The sequence below is a fragment of the Sceloporus occidentalis genome, unplaced genomic scaffold (assembly GCF_023333645.1).
Source record: "Sceloporus occidentalis isolate IW3139 unplaced genomic scaffold, rSceOcc1.0.p SCAF_3, whole genome shotgun sequence".
In the NCBI taxonomy this organism is placed as follows: Eukaryota; Metazoa; Chordata; class Lepidosauria; order Squamata; family Phrynosomatidae; genus Sceloporus; species Sceloporus occidentalis.
This window is the reverse complement of record NW_028316983.1, coordinates 96,982,475-96,994,671: the sequence shown is the minus strand read 5'-3', so window position 1 is coordinate 96,994,671 and position 12,197 is coordinate 96,982,475. Positions and strand designations below refer to the sequence as shown.

The 12,197-nt window shown below is 44.8% G+C and overlaps 1 protein-coding gene across 19 annotated transcripts in view; it reads right to left on the bottom strand.

The window, feature by feature from the left end:
• ADGRL2 (adhesion G protein-coupled receptor L2) overlaps window positions 1-12,197 on the bottom strand; it is a 709,985-nt gene that overhangs the window by 233,099 nt on the left and 464,689 nt on the right. For 18 of the 19 annotated variants that reach the window (XM_089515516.1, XM_089515525.1, XM_089515520.1 and 15 more), the window contains exon 1: window positions 7,527-8,542. The exons of the other annotated variant lie outside the window; for it this stretch is intronic. The gene's annotated coding sequence lies outside the window, so the exon portion shown is untranslated. Of the gene's footprint in view, window positions 1-7,526; window positions 8,543-12,197 lie in introns of those variants that run through there. 19 annotated transcript variants of the gene reach the window in all.

The following is a 12,197-nucleotide window of genomic DNA, read 5'->3' as shown; positions in this document are numbered from 1 at the left end:
TTATCTATATGCAAATATTCCATAGTCTGAAAAATTCTGAAATCCAAAATACTTCTGGTCCCGAGCATTTCAGAGAAGGTAGGCTCAACCTTTACGTAATGTAATGCATTACATCAGTTGCCTTGTAAAGTTAAAAAGAGCATCACTATGATTTAAAAAATGAACAGTGTCACATGCTTGAAAGTTTAAACCAGTCTATATTCTTCATAGTGTATTAATTATAGCAACTTTCAACAATGACAGATAATTCAGACACTGCTGGCAAGTTGCTGCTTAACAAGGTAATCTCATTTCTGTGGTTTTTCAGTGTAAATTGATTTTTTCCTCTTAGCTGCTCTGATAATTGAACAAAATTATACAACCGTGATGGGATTTTACTTACCAGCACACAACACATAAAATCATCTACAAAGATAAAGTACATTACTTCATAAAACTTATTTTGTTGTAATTAAACAAATTGTATTTAAACTTGCCATTCATGCCCCAAAAGCCATCAACAGCTTTTGTTGTTGTTGCTACTGCTACAGACTGCACTTTACCTGCAGGTGTTAGGCTCTGTATTTACTCCAATAAGACTGCAATGTTCTTGATGATTATGCCTTTCAAAATAAAAATTTGGGGATGAAAATAACAGGCTTCTGCACAGTTCAGCCATTAATGCCTGACAAATACTACAAGAGAGGAAAAATAATGGCACATGCAAATAATATATTGCTTCTTTGACTCATAAAATGTTCCGTTTAAGATAATGAGCAACAACTTTGCTTGTGCTCTAATTCAAAATTCTGATCGGGGACCATTTTCATTTAGGAATTCAAATGATAGTTCAAATTGTATCAGGTTGTGGCTCATGTTTTAATGCTTAGACTGTACTATATGTACATTAACTTCACAAGTAATAAAGGGCATGCATAGGAAGTTATGAATTCCATGGAACTGATCTGATGTAAAATTATCAGCTTCAATGGGCTACATTTATCTACTAGAGATTTTCAGAAGCTGAACTAATATTAGGACTGATGAAAGACTTCTGGCAAATCCTCAAACATCACTAGATGCATGTGTGTCCAGATAGAAGTACTTCAGCCTTTTAATCTGTACTCATATACACTTATCTGGAAGACAACCCCAATAAATGCAAACATTTGAGAAGGCATGCACATGTTTGTACCCTTAATCTATGAGAATCTCTCTTAAAAGCTCTTACACATGTTACACACTTGTAATTGCTTCTTTGGAGGAGGATTCATTTGCCTTTATGGCCCGTCATATTGATTACATTTACAGTTCTGAGGTGCACAAAGTTGAAGATTTTAAAAATGAGGATTGTGTTGAGAGTCTGAGGTTGAATGGTATCTAATTCAAAAATAGACTTCCCCCCCTTGCATACACGCTGAAATCTGAAATATACTTAGAAAACAGTTTTGCGTACTTCCATATATTTATCATTTATATTAATCATTTATAATTTCACTAAGATGTGCTGCATACCCGTTTCCTTATTCGTGGTTTTAAAATGACAGACCAAGTTTAACTACTATGTCTTATGCTTCTCCTTGTAAAGGCATCATCAGTTACTCAAAGGTTTTGGTTTAATTATCATTTTAAGCACACCCAATGTCCTCCAGTTCTAAGACTTGTCCAAAAATATTTCTGTATCAAAAGTTCAGTTCTTAAAAAATCAAAGGAAAATATTTTGCATATGGCACTATATTATATTAAAGTAGTTCTTTACAAAACTTTGTTACAATGGAGAGGTCATATTTTTAATTAAAAATATTTTTTCTACTTTAACAATTTTCTAACTATCATTTAATTACTTCTGTAATATATATCCCTACTTTTCACTGTCAATCTCTTCCAATCTTAATTAAGCAGTTTCTCTTAAATGATACTAGCATGTGATGTATTGCCGGCAGGTGCAATACATCCTAACAGTAAAAATGTTGCACCTTTCCAACTCTTCTGTATTTGTATTTGTGGCAGCTAAACAAGTTGAAAGATTAGAGGACATCGATTGATATTATTCAAAATTAATTTTGAATATGTTGCTTTTAAAAGTATATGTTAGGTTCCAACTCCCAAACGGTTATCTTGGCAGAACCCCATCTCCAGGACCACATCTTAGTAATTTCCTTTGCTGACATATGACACTGAAAGCTATATGAGAAAAATGAAACATGGCGGCAGCTTCTAAAGTGTTCAAATTATGAGCTAACTGCTAAGTAAACTTTGTTTTTTAATGTTCTCTTCTTGCTCATTTTAAGGAAGGAAAACACCCAGAAGCCTGGTGTTAATGTCTCTGCTGATTGTGAAAATTGCTGCAATAAAAACTCCAACTGCTTGCCTTAAATTAAGGCTTCCAAGACTACATGAAAGATCTGTATCTTTGCATTGGTTTTTATAACATTTGAAAGTTTGGCTGCCTGCTTTGATGTTAGTCTATTAATGAACAGGGGAGCCAAATGTGACAGAGAAGAAGAAAACCACAAATGTTTATTGGAATCTCCCATGTCAAAACCTGAAGCAATTGGTTTGTTCTACCCCACATTGATTCAATATCCTGATTTCACTAGCAACTAGTCTCTTGAGTTATCTGAATATGTACGTTCAGTTTCTGTTTCCAAGGCACAGTGACCCACTGTGATTGAAAATGGCAGCTGAAGCACTGCTAAAGCACATTAATTTCTGTCTAAGTGGTCCAATTTTGTCTTATGAAATGTTGAAAGTATTCCTTCCATGACATTTTACAGCATTAGAGATTTGTCAAATTCTGATATCGTCATCGTCATTTAAACTGAAGTGCAACGTTTTCAAGACAATTTTTAGATTATCTCTAATAGCTCTAAGGGATAAATGCACTTCCTTCACAGCACTCTGCATCCAAAACAGGCTAGTTAAAAGCAACTTAAGTGTTATAATGACAACTACATCACCATTCTGTTTGCACCACTGAAAGGTACTATCATATGTATCTGAAAGCATTAAGGTAAATAATACAACTGCTGAAAATTATCTCAGTGCAATAACGCACCATTTCAGCACTCTTTTAAAATATATATCTATCCAATCTAAAGCCTGAAACGTTCTTGACCATTATAAAACAATGAAATGCTCAAACATCTTGCATAACGCACTCTCTTTTGCTAGGCTTTTACTTCTAAGTTCCCCAGTTTTCTTTCTGAAATTAAACTTTTAAAATGTTTCTGACTGTCAGAAATCTTGTCACTGTAACAACTGTCTTTTTCTTAACCAAAATTAATAACCACCATATGAAGAAACTTCTATGTCTGTAAAACAGTAGGATATAATTTGCTAAAGGCAAAAAACAAAACAGCCAAGAGGTCTACTTGGTGGAAAAGTTCTTTTTTTGTTTAGCCTGACATGACACCCAACTAAACCTCAGCTCCCATCGATGAACGGTCTATTGTTTGGAAACCAGCCCAGGTTATTAAAGGAGTGGTATATTCTGCTTAGCGCCTCATCTTCCAGATTGTGAGTACTGATTTTTAAAAAAAAGATAATGAAAGAGTATACAGAACTATAGCTCTTTGCAAACAAGGAGTGAAAGGAGAGTAAATAATGAACCAAAAATTACACAAATGTGACGGCAGTATAAACTAACTTCGAATACAGTGATGAATATTCAGCAACCAGACTGGCATGGCCAGTTCTTGCCACAGCTGTTTGGAGAATGTTCATTATGCTATTTCATTTGAGGATCACAACACAAAAAGACAGCGACACATGACTGTCAATAACACACATAAACCTCATCAAAGATGTATTTTGTTTTAATTGTCCAAGAAGATAATTTCTTTGTTTTCTTGTTAGCATTTGGGAATTAATTGTCATAACAAAAACAAACTAAGTTTCAAATATTAAAGACTGAAATCACACCCAATGAGATCTACAGTCTCCATACTGCTATTTTGAGCAAGGTGCTATTTGCTTCAAAAGTTGGGAACTGACTGGTCTTTTAATTCAAAGGTTAATTTGCTTTCCTAAGTAATTAGAAGTCCTTTTCCATTGAGACCCCCTAATGCAATAATGTGTAGGCCATATCCAAAGCATGAGTCCAGAAGAAAAGGCCTTGCAAATCCCACTACAGAACAGATAGCAGACACCAGAAACTATGCAACAGTGGCTGCCATGACAAAGGTCACCCTTTTTCTTAGAACAAACCATTAATCAATAGAATATAATTGTCTGGCCGTTTGCAAGGGCCTGCAGCATACAGACTGCGTTCTTCAGTGGCATAATTACAAAACAGTAGAAGTTCAGAAACATAACCCAAATCCGCCTCCCCTTTTTTACACCTTTACAATTCTCCACTGCCCTTTGGGCCTCTGCTTTGGAAGCAAATGGAAGCCAGGCTGAAGTTTTCTCAATTGAGCTGAAAGCTAAGAACCCTTTGATATGCTAATGGCCCCCTTCAAACGGTAAGAATTCACACTTGCATTAATTCAAACAATTTGTGCAGAATGATGTGAAATGGCTCCTCTTTTAGTGGCAGGCAACAAAAGGGAGGGAATCAGAGGGTCTGAAGAAACCAAACAACAGAACATTTGTTCTGCAGAATTCTTTCTCTCTGACCACGAGAACATTTTTTCTGAAGGAAGAGAAAAACACACACCTGAAGCTCCAAATAAAGATGTCTTTACTCTCTGCCCAACCAATTGTGACCAAACCCCACCATTTACTACCAGGGCGCAAATTAAAAGGGGCTTTTATTACTGGATAGGAATCCAGAGACTTTTAACAAAGTGTCTCCAATACACAAAGACACACATACACACAGTTTGGAGGAAGAAACCTGAAGCCTATACAAACTACCTACTCTTTCTTCTTATTTATTTAAATTGTAGCCAAACACACTTTTCATGCAGAGTAGCAAAAAGATGTTCTCATCAGTCCCAACAGGGGGGAAATATATATATATATATATATATATATATTGAGACCTTAAAATGTATCTGGAGCATACCACGCACACTTTCTTTGCATTGTCTCCAGATGGCCCCAGATTTCTACAAGTGAAACAACAACAAAAAAGAAAAAGGGAAAGCCAATCTTTTTTCTTTGGGCCACAAACCAGGAAGGTTTCTCATATCTAGAAAGCTCTTTCCAGAAGTGTGTTAACAGGGCTGGCGGGATCACTTCTTGCTTTCTTGGGCTTTTAAGTGAAATAAATAAATAAATGTGCAACAAGTCTTTATTTGCCAAAGAGATGGGAGTTGAGTTTCCCCCTCAATCTCCCTTCCCCTGCTCCCCCCCCCTTTTTTTTCCAGCAAGCAATGGGAATTCATGAGGAGCAGCAGACTTTTTAGTTTGAGGAAGGCCTGCCAGGCGCACACAGATGTATGAATGGAGTCAAAAAGCCCTCTCTGAAGGACTCCAAGCCAAGGGAGGCTTCCCAGCAAAGACTGTGGGAGCAGAGCAAAGAAAGGAGAGGAGAGGAGCCTGTTCCAATAACAGGACCCAGATGGCTCTGGCTGCTAGGAGGAGGCTCACAAGGTTGCTTGGAGGCATCCCTCCCTTTTGAGAGAGAGAGAGAGAGAGAGAGAGAGGAGGGAGATTCCTAACACACACACACACCCACACACACACACACACACCCAAACACACACCCAACAGTCCCCCTTCCACCACACATCAGTCCCTTTCCATGAGAGATAATACAGATGCCATGCTTAGCAAAAGACAAAATGATAGAGCACAATCTGTACACACCTCAACATACACACAACATACACACACACACCAGTCTCCTCCCATGTGAGATAATACAGATGCTGTACCTAGCAAAAGACAAGGTGATAAGGGAAAATCTGTACACACCCCCAACACACACACAACCTAGATATATGTATACACACACACACACACACACACACACAGCAGTCCCTTTCCATGTGAGATAATACTGCTGCCATCCTTAGCTAAAGGCAGGTGATAGGGGACAATCTGTGCACACCCCAACACACACACAACTCACACACACAATTCACATGCATACACACCAGTCCCTTTCCATAAGGGATAATACAGCTGCAAAAGGCAGGTGATAAGAGAAAATCTGCACACACTCCAATACACACACACAACATGCACACACACACCAGTCCCTTTCTATGAGAGATAATATAGCTGCCATCCTTAGCCAAAGGCAAGCTGATAAGGGTCAATCTGTACGCACAACATAGACACACACACACACACACACCCCAGTCCTTTTCCATGAGAGATAATATTGCTGCCATCCTCAACAAAAGACAAGAAGAGAAGGGGGAAATCTGTACAGCCCCATTTCCACCAAGTCTTTCAACGAAACAGTTTAAAACCAGTGGGGAGGTCTTCCCTTCCCTTCTCCCCCCTCAAAACAAACCAACCCCAAACCCTGTAATAAGATCCTCCATTTGGGGGGAAACCGATGCCCACCCGCACCTTCAAGCCCAGCTGAAATCCCTGGCTTAGCTGCCCCCCCCCCTTTGTTTGTTGTTGTTGTTTCTTTTCAAGTGAGAACAAAGTTGTATCAAATCCATGAGAAGCGCTGGCAGACCCAACGGGGATTCAAGGGTCGGGGGAAGTTGAGCCAGTCGCTGCATCCAGACTGGAGAAATAACCTGGTTTGGAAGCGCTTTAATTCCTTGTCTGGGTCTAAAGCTATGGAATTCTGCGAGTTGGAGTTTGTTGTGGGGCCCAGAGCGGAGCCCCACAACAAACTCCAACTCGCAGAATTCCATAGCTTTAGACCCAGACAAAGAGTTAAAGCGGTGCCAAACCGGGTTCTCTCTCCAGTCTGGATGCCACCCCTGGCTTCTCAAAGGGAGAGGAGGGAAAGCCCAAAGGCAGCCCCCTCGGAGCAGGCCTGGCCGCCCTCGGAACCCCGGGCCCTGGTCCAGCCTCCCTTCCCAAGGCCAAGGAAGCCCCCCAAAGGAGCCCGGCCCCTAGCCAGCCTCGGCCCCTTCCTTCCCCACAAACCCAGCACAAAGAGAGCGGCATCTGGACCCACCGAGGGAGGGAGGGAAGGAGGGATCCAGGAGAAGGGACACACTGGAAGGGGGCCCAGAGGCAGGGAATCCAGTGGGAGAGCTCCAGAGGCCAGGAATGCAGAGGAAGGGATCCGGTGGAAGGGAGTCCAGTGGGAGAAGTCCAGAGGACAAGAATCCAGGGGGAAAGGGTCAAATAGAAGGACTGCAGGGCCAGGGGCGAGGAGCAAGCTGAAGGGATCCAACGGAAGAGGTCAAGTAAAGGGGACCCAGTGAGAGGGATCCAGTGGAAGGGTCAAGCAGAGGGGAAGCGGGGGCAGGGATGCAGGGTTCCCTTTCCCTCCCTGCCAGGGAAACAAAGGCTTGGGACGGAGGAGCATCTTCCTCCTCGCTGCCTGGGCTGCTAAAGGAGGCGACCCAAGTGAGCAAACAGGTATGGCAAGCAGAGGAGAGAAAAGAGCAGACACACCGATCCAGATCCCTATCTCTCTCTCTCTCTCTCTCTTTCTGTGTCTGTGCTTCCCTCCTTACCTGTGGGTCTGGAGCCAAAGCCCGGCCGGGGTTTCCGTGGCATCTGGGGAGAGGAGGACGAGGAGGGAGGCCTGGGCAGGCGAGGTCCAAGGCGAGCCAGGAGGCTGCTCTTCTGCTTCTTGTCCTCCTTCCTTTCCTTCCTTCCTTCCTTCTTTCCCTTCTTTTCTCTCTTTCCGCCGAGGCAGCTTTGCTAGGGGTTAAGTCAACATCTTCTCCCCCTTCCTCCTCCTCCTCCGGCAGTTCCCAACAGCCGCGGATCTCCCTCCCCAAAAAGGGAGATGAAAACAATACAATAACAATCAAACAAAGCAAGGCTTTGGGGTCTTCGGAAAGAGCAGGGCGCGCGCACCAAGGACAGCCCCGCGGCTTTTGCGGTGGTCGTGTCTTTGCAAGTGGCAACAAAAGATTGTTTGAATGGAAAGAGGGAGTCTGCCAAATGAGTCTTTGGGGGGGGGGGGGAGAGCACCAAAATAATAATAACAAGGGTGCAAAAAGAGCAGCAGTCCCCCTCTTCTTTCTCTCTCTCTCTCTCTCTCTCTCTCTCTCTCGGATGGAGGCGAAGAAAGGCGACGCCAAGGGGCTTTTTTTGCCAAAGGAGCCGGACTCAACTCAGGGTTTGGTCGAGAAAGAAGCAAAGGAAGGGAATGGCTTAAAAAGGGGGAAGGGGGAAGAAGGGGAGGGAAAGGTCCCCTTGGCTTTCCTCCGCCGCCCTCATCGGCATCTTATGCTGGATCGGGTGCCTTCTTCTCCTCCTTCCTTCCTTCCTTCCTTCTTCTGCTTTCCCTCTGGGGTTGCTGCTGTTTCTGCCCCGCAGAGCAATGGGGGTCCAGAGAGGAGGGAAGAAGAGGCGTGAAAGCGTCCAGAGAGAGGGGAAGGAAGGGAGAAAAGGGGAAGAATGACGAGGATGATGATGGTATGGATGGTGGTAAATTCCCGGCGTGTGCCTGGTGCTGGCGAGCTCCTCTGGGTCCCTGCACCTCTCCTCGCTCGGTCTGCGAAGGCGAAGTCCCGACACAGACTCGCCTCGGAGCCGAAATGGAGGAGACGCCTCCTCCTCCTCCTGCGCTCTGCCTCCAATCTCCTCCCCTTCCTTCCCTGCCCCTCTCGCCTTTCTCTCTCTCCCCACACACCCCCTTTTCCCTCCCTCCCTCTCTCTCTCTCTTCTTTTTCTCTTTACAATCATAGGAACCTATTATCTTGGAGAGCAGCAACAGCAGCAACTCCCCAAAAAGCAAGGAGAAAAAGGGAAAGAGCGAGAGAAGAAGGGAAGGGGGACAGATGTCTCCTCCTCCCCGCCAAGGAGGACGGGGCACCCCAACATGGAGGACCATGCGACTAGATGTGTCCTAAACGCAAAGGAGGAAGAGGCACCGCCAAATGTGTCCAAGGAGGATTGCAAAATGGAGGGCCAAGATGACCAGATGTCTGGCCGCCAAGGAGGACGAGGCTCCCCAAAATGGAGGACCAAGGTGAGTAGATGTTTCCACTGCAAAGGAGGACGAGGGACCGCAAAACGGAGGACCAGGGTGACTAGATGTGCCCTCCATGCAAAGGAGGACGAGGCGCCACAAAATGGAGGACCAAAGGGAGCAGATGTCTTGACTGCAAGAGGAGGACAAAGCTCCCAAAATGGAGGACCAGGGTGACCAGGTGTCCTAAACGCAAAGGAGGACAAGGCAGGACAAAATGGAGGACCGAGGTGAGCAGACGTCTGACTGCCAAGGAGGCCAAAACTCGCAAAATGGAGGACAAGCTGAATAGATGTTTCCACTACAAAGGAGGAAGAGGGACCAGAAAATGGAGGGCCAGGGTGACCAGATGTGTCCTAAATGCAAAGGAGGACGAAGCACTGCAGAATGGAGGACCAGAGGGAGCAGGTGTCCTGACTGCAAAATGGAAGACCAAGGGGACTAGCTGTGCCCTGGCCGCCAAGGAGGACGAGACCCCGCACCATGGAGGGCCAGGGCGTCCTCAGCCTAAAGGAGGACCAGGGAGAGAAAGAAGGCGTCCTAACTGGCAAGACTACAAAATGGAGGCCCAAAGGAGGACAAGGGCCCGCACAATGGAGGACCAGGGATGCCCTCAGCCCCGAGGAGGACCAAAGCCTCGCAAAATGGGGGGCCCTCAAGGGAGAAGGGAGGACCTGAGCCAACCAGAGCTGCCAAAGGCTGAAATGGAGGGTCACCCCGGAGGAAGGGAGACCAAAAACAGCCAGCTTTGCTTTGCTGCTGCTTCTCCCTGGGCTCCTCAGCCCCCAGCCCCTTCCTCCCGCCCCGGATTTGAAGCTGGAGAGGAGGAGGGGGAAGAAGAAGAAGGGGGGATTCCTGGCGCATAAAAGCCGCTTAGAGCCCGCTAAGCACCGAAGAGGGGAAGGCGATCAGCTCCAGGAGGCTCGAGCTGCCACCCCTGGCCATTTTCCACTCCATTTGAGCAGGGGCTGGGGAGGAGAGGAGAGGAGAGGAGAGGAGGGGGATTCAGCGGGGGAAAGGGCTGCCTCATGGCCGCCAGGTTTGGGGCAGCCCCACAGCCAGAGCAGGGCCCTCTTCACGCCCCTCCAGATGCTCAGCTCCCCACACAGCCTCCTTTTCCAGACCCTCAGTCCAGGAGGGAGTCCAAAACGTCCTCCATTTGGAGCAGGACCAACAAATCATATATATATATATATATATATATATAGCTTTTCTTTTGGAATGCCCTCCATTTTCCCCCCTTCCTTTCATGGTCCCCTGCAGTGCACTTTTCCTCCTCTTAAGGCTGCATCCGCACAGGAGAAATGTTCCGCTTTGACACTGCTTTAACTGCTGCGGCTCCCTGCTATGGAATTCTGGGAGTTTGTTGTGGCACCAGAGTGCAGCTTTCACATACAAAGTCCTGGCTACCCTGAGTTCCAGACATTCACAGAATGAGGTTCTCTGCAGTTTAAATCAGGTATGAAAAGGTCAAAAGAGAAACCTCAGCACAATGGGCACCTGAAAGGAACGTAAACCAGAAATTGTGGCACCAGAAATCCATACTATGGAGCCAAGGCAGTTAAAGCGGTGTCAAACCAGAACATTTATCCCGTGTGGACATAGTCTCCATTCCCTCAACTTTGGGAGCCAAGGACCACAGGGGACTGAGGTGAAAATAACCCTCTGAAAGGCAGGCCCTGAGGGACCCCCAGTTGCCCCCAAACTGGATTTTTACATTGCCCTCCCCCCTTCTTCCTCTTCCCTGCCATGTTAGTGAACAGAGAGGCCCCCTGAAAACACGCGTGTCAAGATTGATAATGTGTGGAAACGGTTTCTAGAACATGGCCTCACAGCCCAAAAAACCTGGGGTTTTTATTTATCAGTCAGGGGAAGTTCCACTTTGTCTTCCTCTTCCCCTTGTTTCAAAGACAAGAAAACATTGCTCTGGCTTCTCCATCCCTCACCCCTTCAGGGTGACCAGATGTCCTCACTGCCAAGGAGGACAAGGCACCGCAAAAAGGAGGGCTTTCAAGAGAAAACTGAGGACCTTACCAAACAAAAGTTTAAAGCCTTCCTATAAAGATAAATCCATGCTGCTCCATAACATTCTGAAGTCGTGCCTCCAAAATGGAGGCATTTTCCTGGACAGAAGGTTGAAAAGGAGGCCATGTCCTGGAAAAGCAGCAGCTCTGGTCACCCTGCGACCCCTCCATCTCCACACACTTAGGCCATTCAGTTTTTTGGTGGTGTTCTCTTTTATCTAGAAAACCAAATGCTTTTAAAACAGTTCTCCTTGAGTTGGTTGTTCACACATTACACTTTGTCACACCGCCTTGTGTGGCAACTGTGGATTGTGACCCCATGTGCTGTTACATAATTATTATTTATTGCATTGAAAAGACGCTGAAGGGGAACGTGAACGGCCTCCTGTGTGTATTACACCATAACCCTGGAATTGTTCTAGACGTGAGGGAAAGGCAAGACTGAAAACATCCCTTTCCCATTGTTTATACATTCAGAGGCAAGCCCACTCTGAGCAAATGCCAAGAAACATCCTTAGGGTTGCCATAAATCTGAAATGACTTGAAGGCACACAAGAACAATACATTCAAGATCCAATTAGTTATATTGGTTAGGTTAGCATCATTGTAGTATTATTCCACTCGTATTTTAATGGTGTTGGGGAAGACACTTCATCCAAACAACCACCCTGTAAGGTGGTCTCATCTCAGAGCAAATGGCTTATCCAAGATTTTAAAAACAATCCATTTTCTATGTATTGTCCCCTTTTCTTTTAACAGCCCCTGAAGATAGCTATAAAAATATAGTATTTCCAGGGCCAAAAACATTGGAGCTAAATCATCTTTTTTTCTCCCTAAACATCTGGAGACATTTAGCTGCACCAACACTGCAGAAATAATCTGTTTTGACACCACTTTAACTCCCATGGCTCAATGCTATGGAATTCTGGGAATTGTAGTTTGTTGTAGCACCAGAGCAATGCTACAATGCAATACAATACAAACTACAGTTCCCAGAATTTAATAGCATTGAGCCATGGCAGTTTTAGAGTGGCATCAAAACAGATTATTTCTGCAGCATGGATGCAGCCTTTGTCTCTTTTTCCAAGGTTACCTAGTGAGCTTCTCAGTCAAAGTGGGAAATGAAACTACTGCATCCTGGTTCAACATTCAGCAAAGCTGAATGTAGTCCCCAGACT